Source organism: Chinchilla lanigera, unplaced genomic scaffold, assembly GCF_000276665.1.
Source record: "Chinchilla lanigera isolate Chin_1 unplaced genomic scaffold, ChiLan1.0 scaffold00019, whole genome shotgun sequence".
Lineage (NCBI taxonomy): Eukaryota > Metazoa > Chordata > Mammalia > Rodentia > Chinchillidae > Chinchilla > Chinchilla lanigera.
The window spans coordinates 8,716,718-8,730,545 of record NW_004955420.1 but is presented as its reverse complement, the minus strand read 5'-3'; the positions used below and the strand labels follow the sequence as shown (position 1 = coordinate 8,730,545).

The window sequence follows — 13,828 nt, the reverse complement described above, 5'->3', positions numbered from 1 at the left end:
GTCTTCTCTTTTACTTCTGAAGGTCAAAGATACAAAATTTGTTGTCAGAGAGATAAAATCAAGGTACTTGCAGAACTGTGTTTCCCCTGGAAGCTCAGACTCAAGGAAAGAATCCACTCCCTGCCCTTTCCAGCACCTAGAGGCTGCATGCATTCCTTGGCTTTAGGCCCATGTCATCCTGACCTCCACTTCTGTCCTCACATTTCCTTCTCTGTTTCTGGTCCTTCCACCTCCTTCACTTGTGATCATATTGGGCTCACCAGATAATTCAGTATAATCGCCAGTACAATCAAGGTCTTTATCTTTAATCACAGTTGCAAAGTCCCTTTTTCCATGGAAAGTAATTTATTCATATGTCCATGGATCAGAAATAGACATCTTTGGGAAGAATATTATGCTCTCTATGATCAAAAGAATCCTAATCAAGTAATATTATACTTTACCCACTGTATAATTTTTCCTAGATTAATACATTAATAGGAAAACACCATTAATGTTTTCTGCCTTTAAAAATCAAAGTATTGTAGTATCAACAGCTATGCCCATGAAAAGAGACAAAGATAATATTGGGATAAATATATTTCTATTATTTTGTATTTATGTAGCTATATAACCACATGTCCTGCCAGCTAGTTCCTTTTTCATGCCTTGGCTGCATCTATTCTTATATCTCTCCTGCTTAGCCCTTAACTAGTGTCTCCTTTTATGCTTTAGGAACTCCCTGGCCTGGAGCCAAAGCATCCTTGAACACACTGTTCATTTTTTTTTTTTAAATAAGGAGCAAAATAGAAGATAAATAAACAAGAAGTAGGAGAAGTTGAAATAATTCCCCAAATTATTTATTCTGTTGTTTTAAAAATATTTTAAGATGTATGATAATGTGTTTCATTTATACTGCTAGTTTCTTTTTGTTCATAGAGAAGAAAATTTTGTCTTTTTGTTTATTCTCTGCAAGAGTCTTTTTTCCCCTATGAATTGTAGTCTGAGTAGCATTTCAGCCATTCTTTTAGTGTGACCACGATACACTGTATATTGACTATCACTCTTTTCTAATAAAAGAAAACACAGTTCATTTTAAATCCAGTTCATATGATCAAAATTTGGCCTTCCATAACGCCACTGTCACCTGCACTAGAAGTCACTTCCCATCTTATTTCTCCATCATTCACAGGGTAATGAGACATTGGTGTATTTTATTTTGTTGATGCTTCCCTACTTTTGTCTCCACTTCTCTCAGCATCATGCCTTTTTGGAAGGAAAAAGTCCATGCCATTCATCCATTCTTCCCTGGTCCCACCCTTGCTATTCTCCGAGAAGCTTGCACTTTCCTTCATCTCCTGCCCTCAAACTCAAAAGCCACATGGGAACTGTCCAACAATCTGGCCTCTCTATTGTTAGAGAGCCAGCATAACTCCCTAACTTTTACTTTCCTCCTTGTTTTTGTTTTTTTGGCATCTCATTGATTCAGTCCAACTTTGCTTGGTAAAAATGCTTCGAGAACCTCTCGTTCACTACAGAAGAGCTCAAGATGCAGTAGAGTTTGTTGCACTTGAACTTTTGCCTGTTTATCAGTTCTAGAAACTGGGCTTTAAGGGGCTGGGGATTTAGCTCAGCGGCAAAAGCGTCTGCCTCGCAAGCGCAAGGTCATGAGTTCAGTTCCCGGTACCGGAGAAAAACCAAAAAAAAAAAAAAAAAAAAAAGAAACTGGGCTTTAACTTAATATCAAGAACTCTTGGGCAGTAAAGCTGGTTTTCTTTTCACTCCTTTGCGTTTTAGTCTCCATGGGCCCTGAGCTCTGTCCTCTAGAATGTCAGTCCAGGTCTACAGCTTGTCTGTAGCCGTTTCCTGGTACTTATACCAGCATCATCTCAGCTTTCTGGATATTGCCTGTGCCTAAATTCCAGCAGACGCATCACCCTGAGGCTGGTCACTCGCCTGCATCCTAACTTTCACAGGTCCACATATTTCCTGATCAGTAGGTGATGCCTGTTCAACAAGACGTGCTTCTTCCACCAGCGGGACCTAGGTCCCTGGCCCTTGCTCACCGAAGTAGTCCAGCTATAATTTAGCCTAATCCAAGAAGTTGCAGTAATTTTCTCTGTGTCTAGCGATGAATATAACATGATAGTAGCCCTCTGGCTTTCTGCTGCATTTTCATTCTGACCACATTGGGTTTTCCTTCTCTTGTGTCTCCCATCCCTTAATCTCTTCCGGGCCTCTCAAGCTGCCTACGTCTTTCTCATATCGCTTCCTTCCTTCCTTCCTTCCTCCAGGACATTCCAACCATTTTTGTCTCATATCTTGGTCTCTCCACTATATTCTTTATGCCAGCCTTTGAACTCAGTCCCTCAGGTCGTCATAGGGCCAGTTACAAAACTTCCTTTTCTCTTCATACAAGTACATCGTAGAGTACTTCCACCTACCCCCTCCTTTGGCTAATGAAGTGTGAGTAATTATAGAAAGTCTCATTTCCAGATGAAAGCTTTAAGAAAAAATCTCCTTTGCCATTTTCTCTTTCCCTTTGCCTGTGTACCCAGCAATGCTATCAGAGTGAAAACAGTGGCCCCCAATTTCTCTGCAACGCACATGTAGCTACAGAAGAAACAAATCTGTACTGTTTCAAGCCTTTGAGATTAGGAGGTTGTCTATTATTAAAGCATAACATAACCGGTTGTGACAGGCGCTGATACTCTTCATTGGTTATCTCCACTCGTGTTCTCAAGATATAATGGACCGGGTTGCTTTTCCTGACCTCCATTCCTTTCACAAACCGCCATCTACACCTGGGGGGTCCATGTGATTCAGATTCAGCTAAGCAAACTATCCCCTTCCCTCGCCCTTGGTGATAAGTCTACTGGTGGATGCTTAATTAGGGCAATTGTGACCTACACTGGGGGTTTGTTTGGAGACATGTAAAAGGAATGCTCTTGGTATGTGGGTTTACTGAAGCGGACTATCTAGGAGCTGCCACTTTGGAGCCAAATAATGAAGAGAAAGCAAAGCCAAACAACGAAGAGAATCATATTTTTGTAAGACATTAACTGAGACCTTGGATGCAGCCACACCATAAATCACTGGAGTCCTTAGATGTTTCTGTTATGTAAGCCAATACATTTCTTTTGTTGTTGGACTTTTGAGACAGGGTCTGGCTATCTATTTCAGGCTGGCCTTGAACTCTCTTTGTAGCCTAAGCTGGCCTTGAAGTCATGGGGATTCTCCTGCCCCTTTTTTCTTTAATCTAATCTGAAATGGAATTTCTACCACTTGCAAATGAAAGAGCGCCGACCAAAACATCTGCCAAGCATTAGGGGACACAAAGGAAACTTTAGGATTTTCCCTCATACTTTTTACTACGAGACATCAGCTGACTTCTCATTGGGGATGCAGCCCTTTCGTTCACCTTTACTTACTTGCTATTACTTCTGCCCTGTTATATTCTTCATGGTGCCTATTGCAAATATTTTCTCCCCTCCTAATTCCTTTCCCACTGCGAGAAGCTAGCCTTTCCATTCTTTGAAATCAATTCGTGCCGGGCGTGGTGGCACACGCCTGTAATCCCAGCACTCGGGAGGCTGAGGCAGGAGGATCGTTGTGAGTTCGAGACCAACCTGGGCTACAAAGTGAGCTCAAGGCCAGCCTGAACTGCAGAGCAAGACCCTGTCTCAAAAAAAGACCAAAAAAAAAAAAGAAATCAATTCATTTATTTTGAGCTTCAATAGCTTTAACTCCATTCCTATGTATTTTTATTTATCTGTCTTCTTTCCAAGGTTAATCACAGCATTTGTTCGCTGGCTCAACCCCCTCTGGTGGCTTTTGCACCCCGCTGTCCTTTGATCTTGCTGACCACTCCTCTATCTCCCCTTTCTCTTACCACGGTCTGGGAATGCTGCTTCAGTCTCTATTCCTCTTCTCCTTCAAGTGCTGATCACTAGATAGCACATCTTCTCCTCTGGCTTTGTATCTCACCCCCAGGCAAATAACTCTTATGTCTGTATTCCAGTCCTGGCCTGCTAGGTTTTTTGAATTCGCATGTCACAAAGGCAGATGCATCTAAACTCAACATGTCCCAAAGTGAAATTATTTTTCATTTCTAAAATTCAAACTCTGGCCAGGTGTGACTGTGATAAGGCAAGAGTGACTCCATTTTCTGTTTTTAACTCATATTATGAGAAGTCACTTGAAGTTCACTTAAGCTGCAGTTTGCCCCAGTCGCCTTTATTAGTTATCAGCTCAGCAGAGCAGACTCATAAAATGGGAACAGAACAAACAGGAAAAATTGGGAAGTGGGCTAAAAGTTAAAGTGCATGGTCATTTGGAATTTGGTGGTGTGACCTTCTGGGAGAAGTAAACTTTGTGATAATTATGTGGCATTCTTGTAAGATTCCCCAAAACGAGGTAATGGTTACTATAGAAACCTAAAATGTACTTAAACTGAAGGTGAGACCCAGATCAACACGGACATCTTCCCCGGCTCCTGGTTAGAGACTGTCTGCCGGCTCCAATAAAGCGTGGCTTGTTCATGCCTTTTCAGTGTTCTTGTGAGTGCCGTTCTCGATGTGCTCACTGTATCAGTCAGGGTTTACTAGAGGAACAGATATAATACAAGATAAACAAATGCACAAGGAATTACAAGTTTGGCTTACAATGGTCAGCTACAGAGTTGGATGAGGAAGCATGCAGAGGGTGTCTGCACGCTGGAGATTGAAGAGCCCAGCCCCGAGCCTGGAGCTCGCTGCAGTGTCCTTGCAAGTCCGTATCAAAAGGCTGATGGGTCTGCGACGGAATGCTGAAGAATTTACGATGAAGACCGGAGAGCCAACACCAGAAGGCTGAAGAGTCCACACGGAAGCCCAACAGTCTGCACCAGAAGCCAGGAGATGACCAAGCTGAAGGCGAAGACCGGAGCTCCTCTGAAGAACCAGCAGCCAGTCCTTCCTCAATTCCTTTTTTTCTGCACTCTACCCGCTCTGGGGAGGTGGGGGTGGTCCTCCACACCCACGCCCTCTGCATGCCTGCCTCTTGCACAGGCTCAAGATGAATACAAAGTAAGCACCCTGGACCCCTTCTGAGTTGCATAGTTAACCTTCTAAACTTCTCAAATTAACACAATAAACAACATCCCAGAAGGGTAAGGGCGTGTCCTTTTCACCCCAAGAGGCAGAACTGCTGAGTCTCTTAGCCAAACCTCTAGATTCCCCAAGTTGACACAATGTATCAACCATAACACTTACTTGCCGTATTAATGACACATCCCTATAATCCCAACACTCAGGAGGCTGAGGCAGGAGGATCACAGCAAGTTCAAGGCCAGCCTGGACTAACTAGTGAGACCCTATCTCAAAAAATGAAATAAAAGATTCAATCTCTGCTTTATTTAATTTCTGAATGTGAGCAGTCTCACTCACTCTCCCCTGTACCCTCAGATCTAATTAGTTATCATGTTTTATCAATATCACCCTACTGTGCTTCTCCAACCTGAACCCTCCCCACTGGAGACTAACCTACTAGTTCTGGCTTCCATTACCTGCTTTGTAGATTTATGTAATCATTGCCTTATTTTCCCTTGAATGGTCAGACTCCCGAGGGATGAAAACCACAGGACGTGAAAAGACAAAAGTGAAGCAAGTTTTAGGTTGCAAACTGGTTTGATTTGGAGATGTTCTGCAAAGGCTTGGTCACCAACTTATGGCAAAACTGGAAGGGAGTAGAACTCTTAGGAGGTGGGGCCTAGTGGCAGGAAGTTACATCTTTGGGAACTCACCCTGGAAAGAGACCTTGGGACCCAGACCTCTTCTGGTCTTTCCTTTTGCTTCCCTGTCATCATGAGTTGAACAGACCTCTGCTGCCATATACTCCCGCCACAATGTTTTGTGTCACCGTGAGCCCAAAGCAATAGGGCCAAGTGACCGTAACTGAAACCTCTGAAATGGTGAGTCAATGTAAACCTTATCCATTATCAAGACGATCACCTCAGGAGTTTTGTCACAGTGGGAAGAAGCTGACTAACGCAGTACCTCTTGGCCAGGCATACACATCCGCTCGGACTCATAATCAAATGCTTACTAGAGACCTGTTATTCACAAGGTTGTGTTGTAATGTTTCACATCCACACTCTTGGAAATAGAACATTTTATATTAAATGACCATTACTATAAAATTCTTTTCTGTCTTCATGGCCTCCCTGGAAATTTCAAACTTGCCCTTACAAAAAATTTTAGAGCTCATTCAAGTAGCACTGACTAAAAGATATGTTCCCTGGCCTTGTCCTAGACATTTTGACCTTTTTATACTACTGCTGTCCTGAACAGACGTTTGTATCAGGACCTAACAGTGGACAACATGACGTAGGGATTCAGTGACATGTGAGTAAACCAGCAAGCATCAGATCCCAACAGCAATATTCCCCCTGGCCTCCTGCCTCATCCCTTTGTAATTTTTTTTTTTTTTTTTTTTTTTTTTTTTTTTTTTTGAGACAGGGTTTTGCTATGCAGTTCAGTTTGTAGCCTAGGCTGGCCTTGAATTCACAACAATCCTCCTGTCTCAGCCTTCCAAGTGCTAGGATTACAGGTGTGCACCACCCTACCGGGCCAGTTGATTATCTTTGGAGGACAGTTCTAGTTCCTTTTCCAAAACAAAATGTGGATCATATTAACTCCTCTTTATGTCAGGTACTCACATAATTACAGAATCCAACCTAAACTCCTTTGTCCAGAATTAAAGAATCCCTACAATTTAGTTCCAACACACCTGTATTACTTTTTAGGGCTGTCATAATGAAGTATTACAGGCAGGGTGCCACACACAGCATAACAAAGAACCACAGACATTTATTTCCTTGGAAATCTGAGATCAGGGTGTTGGTAAGGCTCGTTTCTTCTGAGGCCTCCCTTGAGTTTGTAGTTGGCCACTTTCTCCTCTGTCTTCATGTGTTTTATTCTGTATGTATGTGCTTCTCTAAATTTCTTCTTTATATAAGGGAAATCAATTATGTTGGATTATGGCATGTCTTAATTACTTTTTTCATTGCTGAGTCAAAATACCCTGCACTCAAACCTCAACGAGGAAAGGTTTATTTTAGCTCACAGTTTATGGAGGTTTCAGTGTATAATTGACTGGCAGGGTAGCATAGCAGAGGGGCCTGTTAGAGGAGAAACAGTCCATGGCAGGGCAGGCAGAAGGCAAGAAGCAGCAAGCCTGCCTTCTTTCTGTCTCTTTATGTTCCCCAGAATATAGGCCTATTGATTGGTGCCACCCACACCTGGGTTGGGACTTCCATTATCCTCACCCAGAACTATGCTAAACCAATTTAGTCATCACACTCCCTTAATTGCATTATCACACATGCTATATCTAGCTGCATCCAAAAAGCCTCACCCATGAGCACGTGAGCCTTTGGGAGAAACATCTAGATAGAAACCACAACAGGTCCCACCCTGAAGACTTCAATATAATGTAAAGGCCTATCTCCAAATACAGTCTCATTTTGAGGTACTAGAGCTAGGATTTAAATACATGAGTTTGGGAGTGGTGGCAACTCAGCCTATACCACCCCCTGTCTGTCTTCATCTCCCAAACTTTATTCTATAGTCCTTGCAGGGGGCCACTGTTCATCCCCTGAGGCTTCCTTGCATCTGGGCTTCCCTTGTGATACTGCATTCTCTTAACATCTATAATACGTCCTTTGTCTAAGTCAAATCCATCTTTTAAAAACCAGGTCAGGGACAGTTACTTCCTCTGATCATCTAAATGGATAGACAGTAATGGTTCCCTCTTCTGAGCTCAAGAAACCCTTCCAATGTCCCTACTATTTTATCTTGTGCACAGTATTTCAATGCATATTTCATCTCTTCTACTATATATAGGGATCTATTTATTGCAATTATTTGAACACCAATACCACGTCCTACATACACACCCACACACACCCAGAGCCTATCAAAGGTCCTTGCCCAATACACGTACTCGATACGTATCTTAAAATTCCTACTTTCAGAGTCAACACAAAATCATGCTCATGAGGCCTTAAAATAATGACATTAATGTATCCACCTTCTGAATATATATATTATAGGACAAGCATGATGTTCTGTGTTCTACATAGAACCCCAGCACCATGTCACTGACTGCAGATGACAAGTCCATTTCAAACGATTTTTTCAGCCAAGAAGCATACCCATGACATCCTGAGAAGTATTGATTTAGAAGTTTTACTTAAAATTCAAACATCATGTTCCAAGTCTCAGAATCTGTGGAAATCAGGAGCCAGTTCATAAGTACTAGAAATGTGGAACGAGTTTCTCTAGTCCCTTCAACTTATCTCTAGTGCTATAGATGAGGCCTTTTGCCCTGCACATTGGTAGCACTGTACCTGGTCACCTCTGTGACTGCTAAGAGTATTCCCCAGGATGCTGCCTGCATTTGATCCACACTCTCATGTTTACGCCCTCACCCACCAGCCCTTCCTCTTCCCTCCTCCCTCCTCCCTTCCTGTCTGTTCTACTGCTAGGAGGAGGCCAGGAGAGGGGCTGCAGTGCTGAGGACAGAAGACACAAGTGTCAGTGAGTCCTGATGGTGCCCTGGTCTCTGTGATGGTTAATATTCTCTTTTTTGTATATTGAAGGGGAATGTCCTAATATTAAGTCACATTACAAATGGCTCCCGGCTGTCCCACTTCCACGTCAGACTTAAGGAAGTGTGTGAAAAGGGCAGGAAGCTTGCGCTAGTACACACACTGAATCTTCACAGAGTCCTTGAAAGAGAGGCACAGTCAGGTCTCATAATTAACAGTAGCTATTTTTTATAAAGTCACCACAAACACTGAATTAGTGAGTACTGAATCAGCGCTCTTGGAGGAAATACACGTGTAGGGGGCTGTAAGCCTCTGATCACAGCATGTTCATCAACAAATCAATGTGCAGTCTTGCTTTATGTATGGCTCTGTTTGGCGTTTTATTGAATATTGCTGATTCACTAGCACTGAACTCAGCTGACAGCACCACACCTCGTATCTGAGCCTAGATTATCTAATACATGTATGTTCTTGCAAGGCACATGACAGCCTTCTTCATTTAGGAACGCTCAGCAGCACCTGAGCAGTACTAGACTAAAAGCCTTTTAAAGAGCAAAGCCACTAAGAAAAAGGACAAAAATAAAAAATGTGGCGCTACAACAGAACACAGAAAGAACACTTGCTCACATGGTATGGAGCCAAAACAAGAAAGCAGTCTTACCCCGTGTGCACTCAGCTAGATCACGCAAGTTGGGCTACTCACGTTTCAGTTCCTGAATGGCTCATGAATGGCTGCAACAGCACCCTGAGCTTTGATTTGGGGTTTGCAAATACATTTCAGAGTGGCTGAACTTGCAAACTATGGCAACTCTGAATCATGAGGTTCCACTCTGTAGATAAGGAAACTAAGAATCAAAGTAATTAAGATCTTTCACAAAGTCACTATGAAAGTGGCCCATCCAGGATTCAAACTCCACAGGCCAAACTCTAGCCCTCCTGAGAGGGAGGGCCTGTGTGAATGGAAGAAGCTGTGGCTTCCCCAATACAGTTTAAAAGATTCTGAAAACTTTCCAGTTCTAAATGTAGCTCCATCCATTGACACCATGTTTAAAGTGAACCCTTTAAAAAAATCCTAATGTTTGACTCAGCATTAGCTCAGTGGTAAAGTCCATGCTTAGCCTGTGTGAGGTCCTGGGTTCGATCCGCAGCATCAAAATAAATAAAATCCTAACATTTGGGAGATGTAAGTCAACAGACCTTAGCAAACTCTTGTGACCACTTGCCTGCATTGCGTGGAAGTGGTAGTCAGGACAGGAAGCTTTTCTGGTAGATGTTGGATGGTCACAGGAGCTGGGACAAGGAGAAATGTCTGAAGAATGAGCTCTTTGGGGAAGAATCATCCTGTACAGCAGTCAGAAAGCCTTTTCTCTCTCTGAGCACTGGGCACCGACCTTTTGTGCTCTCTGCTCCACTGCTGCTGAGCTCCCCAGACAGCTGAGGCCGTGGGTTTCAGAGACCTAAAAAGCCCTGCAGGCTTCCGGATGCTCAATGATTACCTGGTGGACAAGAGCTACGCCAAGGGGTTTGTACCTTCACAAGCAGACGTGGCAGTACTTGAAGCAGTCTCCTGCCCATCACCTGCCGACGTGCGTCCTGCCTCACATTGGTACAATCCCATCAAGTCTTACGAAAAGGAAAAAGCCAGCCTGCCAGGAGTGAAGAAAGCTTTAGATAAGTATGGCCCCACCAATGTGGAAGACACCACCAGACACCACCAGATACAAGTGGAGCTGCAGAGAATAAAGATGATGATGACACTGATCTCTTTAGATCTGAGGAAGAGGAAAGTGAAGAAGCAAAGAGGCTATGAGAACAACTTACACAGTATGAGTCAAGAAAGCCAAAACACCTGCACTTGTTACCAAGTCTTCCATCTTTCTAGAGGTGAAACTTTGGGAGGAGGACACAGATACGGTAAAATTAGAGGAGTGCGTCCGAGGCACTCAAGCGGATGGCTTGGTGTGGGCCTCCTCTAACCTAGTTCCAGTGGGATATGGAATGTAACAACTGTGACTATGGTGTGCGGTTGAAGATGGTAAGGTTGGAACAGACATGCTGGAGAAGCAGATTGCTGCTTTTAAGGTCTATGCGCAGTCCATGGACGTGGCTGCTTTTAACAAGATCTAAAATTCATTCCAGGTTGTTGCACTTCAATAGAAGCCTGAAGGACAAACAAAATGTGCAGTCAGAAATCAGGATCAACAACCAATCGCAGTTTTGGTCGTCAGTAGCTTGGGGGTCACCCAGAGAGGAGAGAATCCAGTCTGCACTCTCGCTCCTTCACAGTTCCGCCAAAGTCCAGCCCAGCTCTTGTTTAGGTCAGAAGCTGAGATGACCTGAGATGCACATATCTGCCTCTGGGCCACACTGCTTGTTCCTCAAGAGGCTCTTCTGAGCCCTGGGCAGCAGCAGCAGCAGAAGACTGCCGTGGGCTATGTATGGACTCACCCTGTCCTAGGCCCTTAAACTGCTCCCGGGATGGAGCTCCTATGACCATTGTCAGCTCCCTGCTCCTCAAACTGGAGTTTAGAAAAAGATGGCCAGGAAGAGGAGGTACTCTAAGCCACTGTATACACAGAGCAGAACTTCTTTTTTTCCCTTCAAAATCAGAAAAGAGTGACATGTAGAGAAAGGGAATTAAGCAACCCAATGGGAAAATACATGAAAACATCATTTAATGGTGATACAAGCTCTGAATAGAATGCAAAATTTCACTGAAGTTTTGGAAAAGAAGCCCAAACTTTTTGCTTACTGCAAGCCACTTCCGACTTTGTCCTCGGGTAGTGAGCATCTCCTCACCCCACAGCGAGACTCCTCAGACACCTCCCTCCTCCCGCTACCACCACCATGGCCACCCCACCATACAGGACTCTGCCTCCCTGACACCTTACTGCAGAGCTCAGTGTGGGTTTTCACTCTACCCCAGGTCATCCAAACGTCACAGTCTTCAAACCAAGGATTAGGTTATGCAATCTAACAGTGCAATAGAATTGATAATAAGCTAAGTTGGGGGAAAAATTTAGGTAGTAATAGTCCTAGAAAATATTAGAATCATTGTTAGCCACACTGAGCCACAGGAGCACTTCCATTCTTCCTAAGCAAAAATTTGGAGACTCTATACTGATACCTGCTGAGAGTAAAAAGTAGTTTTTGATTAGTGAATTTGATTAGTGAATTACCAACTTCACCTTAAATGTAGGAAACTGTTCCAGTTAATGCTCATAAGAAATACTTGCCTGTGAATCCAGCTGGATGAGTCTCACTTGACTAAAACTGTGAGGGAGATGTTGTTCTTTTTCACTTTCTATTTTTAATGTGAATTCCTTTATATATATGCATAAATTATAATTTTACATGAAGGAGTAAATGTTATCACATCATACAAATTGGGTTTTCCTAACTTTTCTTAACCTACTCCACCATCAACGTGAATTTGCTGGGGCTGCCACAATAAAGCATCAGTTTGTGTCTTAAACTGGGTAATTTACAATAACATCATTTATGGTCTCATAGCTATGGAGTCCACAAACCAGGGTGCTGACGGGACCATTCTCCCTGGAAACCACTAGGGGAGGATCTTTCCTTATCTCTCCCATCTTCTGGTAACCCTGCCTTTCCTTAGCCTGTGACAGTATCACTCCAGTCTGCCTCCATCCGGTCACCTCGCGGCCATTTTCTCACTTTGTGTCTCTGCCCATAAGATTCTGTGTCTGTGTCCAAATCTCCTCTTCTTGTAAGGATACCAATGCTACTGGGTTAGGACCACCTTAAAGGGCTCATCTTAACTTGATTACATTTGCAAAGACCGTATCTCCCCCACTAGATCACATTCACAGATACAAGAAGTTAAGACTTTCATATGTCTTTTCTTTTTTTGCAGAGAGAGGACACAGTTCAACCTACTATGCCTCCCAAATGTATGTTGCCCATCCTTCTTTGTATGCTTCAATATTTTCTCATTTGCTGTCTTGGCTAACCATGCCTTCAGGGAGTCTTTCCGTTTCCCATGACTTCCATCCGTCTCTCCCATACCAAAATAACTGAGTCAGCAGCCTAATACTTCTCTTCCAAACTAGTGTTGGTATTTGCTACACTATCACAAAGGCCAGCCAGAACACTACTCATAAGTCCCAAGGGACAGAAAAATTCTGGGACTTTTCCTACGTGAATGGGACCTGTATTTATGCTCCAACACTAATAGATAAGGAGTGAATGTGAAAGGATAGATCTGATTATCTTAATCAGAAGCATATTTCCCTACCATCTTGAATTAGGAAGTATTTAGGTATTTCTAAATACCCCCAACAGCACCCCTCCTCCCACCAGTTAGATTCTCTGTAGGGTGGCAGCATTTTAATTACAGAGTAGATAATTCTCTTAGAGACTTTCTGCTTTTCTGATAATGTGTCTACATCTTCTACAGTATTTTGATGAAAGGCACAGAAAAATGCACATGGCATTTTAGAAAAGGAAAGTTTAACAACTCAAACACACAAAAAGCAAATGCCTCAGTAAACTTCTCTCACCATCTCTTATTCCATTTCTAAAGTCCCCCAAATGCCAATACTAATCTACTGGAAAGAACTGTGCTTAGGGAAATCAGTTTTGAGGAACTCAGTTTTGGGGTCAGTCCTGGTCCAAGATCACTTATAATTCTGGGAAATTCTAGGAGGTTACAGCTCATTCTATTAATTCAACTCAAAAGTTCGAGCAGTGTGGGGGCCATTCCTATCTCCCCAGAACCTCCTTCTTCTTGTGTAGAGGTTCCTGCCTTCCTTCCACCCATTTCGTTCTAGTGAGGCCCGACAAGTACTGACCTCAACATTGGACAAGTACCCCAAGCAAGGCCCACCATGAGGAGGGTTCTCCAAACTGAAACACAACATGAAAACTATCAACTGTGCCATCTGCAAGAAGCAGGGGACAATGAGTCCAGAGGGAACTTGGGCCACTTAACCACCGTGAAGCCCTGAGAAAGACGCAGGACCAGGGCGTCTTTTTGGCACTTGACTTCCTTTCCAGATGTCCCTGAAGTGCAGCAGTGCTCTTCCCTTTTCTCATAATTACAGGTCCCTACACGAACCCCAAAGTTCCTTTTTTGTGTATTTTATTTTGGTTTAGATTTGTCACTTGCAACCACAAGAGTCTTGATTAATACAACAATTTTTATCTATGCGGAGCGTGTTCAAGAATCACACTGATCCCTCACCCAGAACCAAAGACCCTTATTTCCTCCAGCTGGTTATGAAGTTATTGTCT

At 43.2% G+C, this 13,828-nt stretch overlaps 1 pseudogene; it reads left to right on the top strand.

Moving 5' to 3' along the window:
* Positions 1-5,863: 5,863 nt before the first annotated feature.
* LOC102021561 lies at positions 5,864-10,696 on the top strand (annotated as a pseudogene).
* Positions 10,697-13,828: the final 3,132 nt, after the last annotated feature.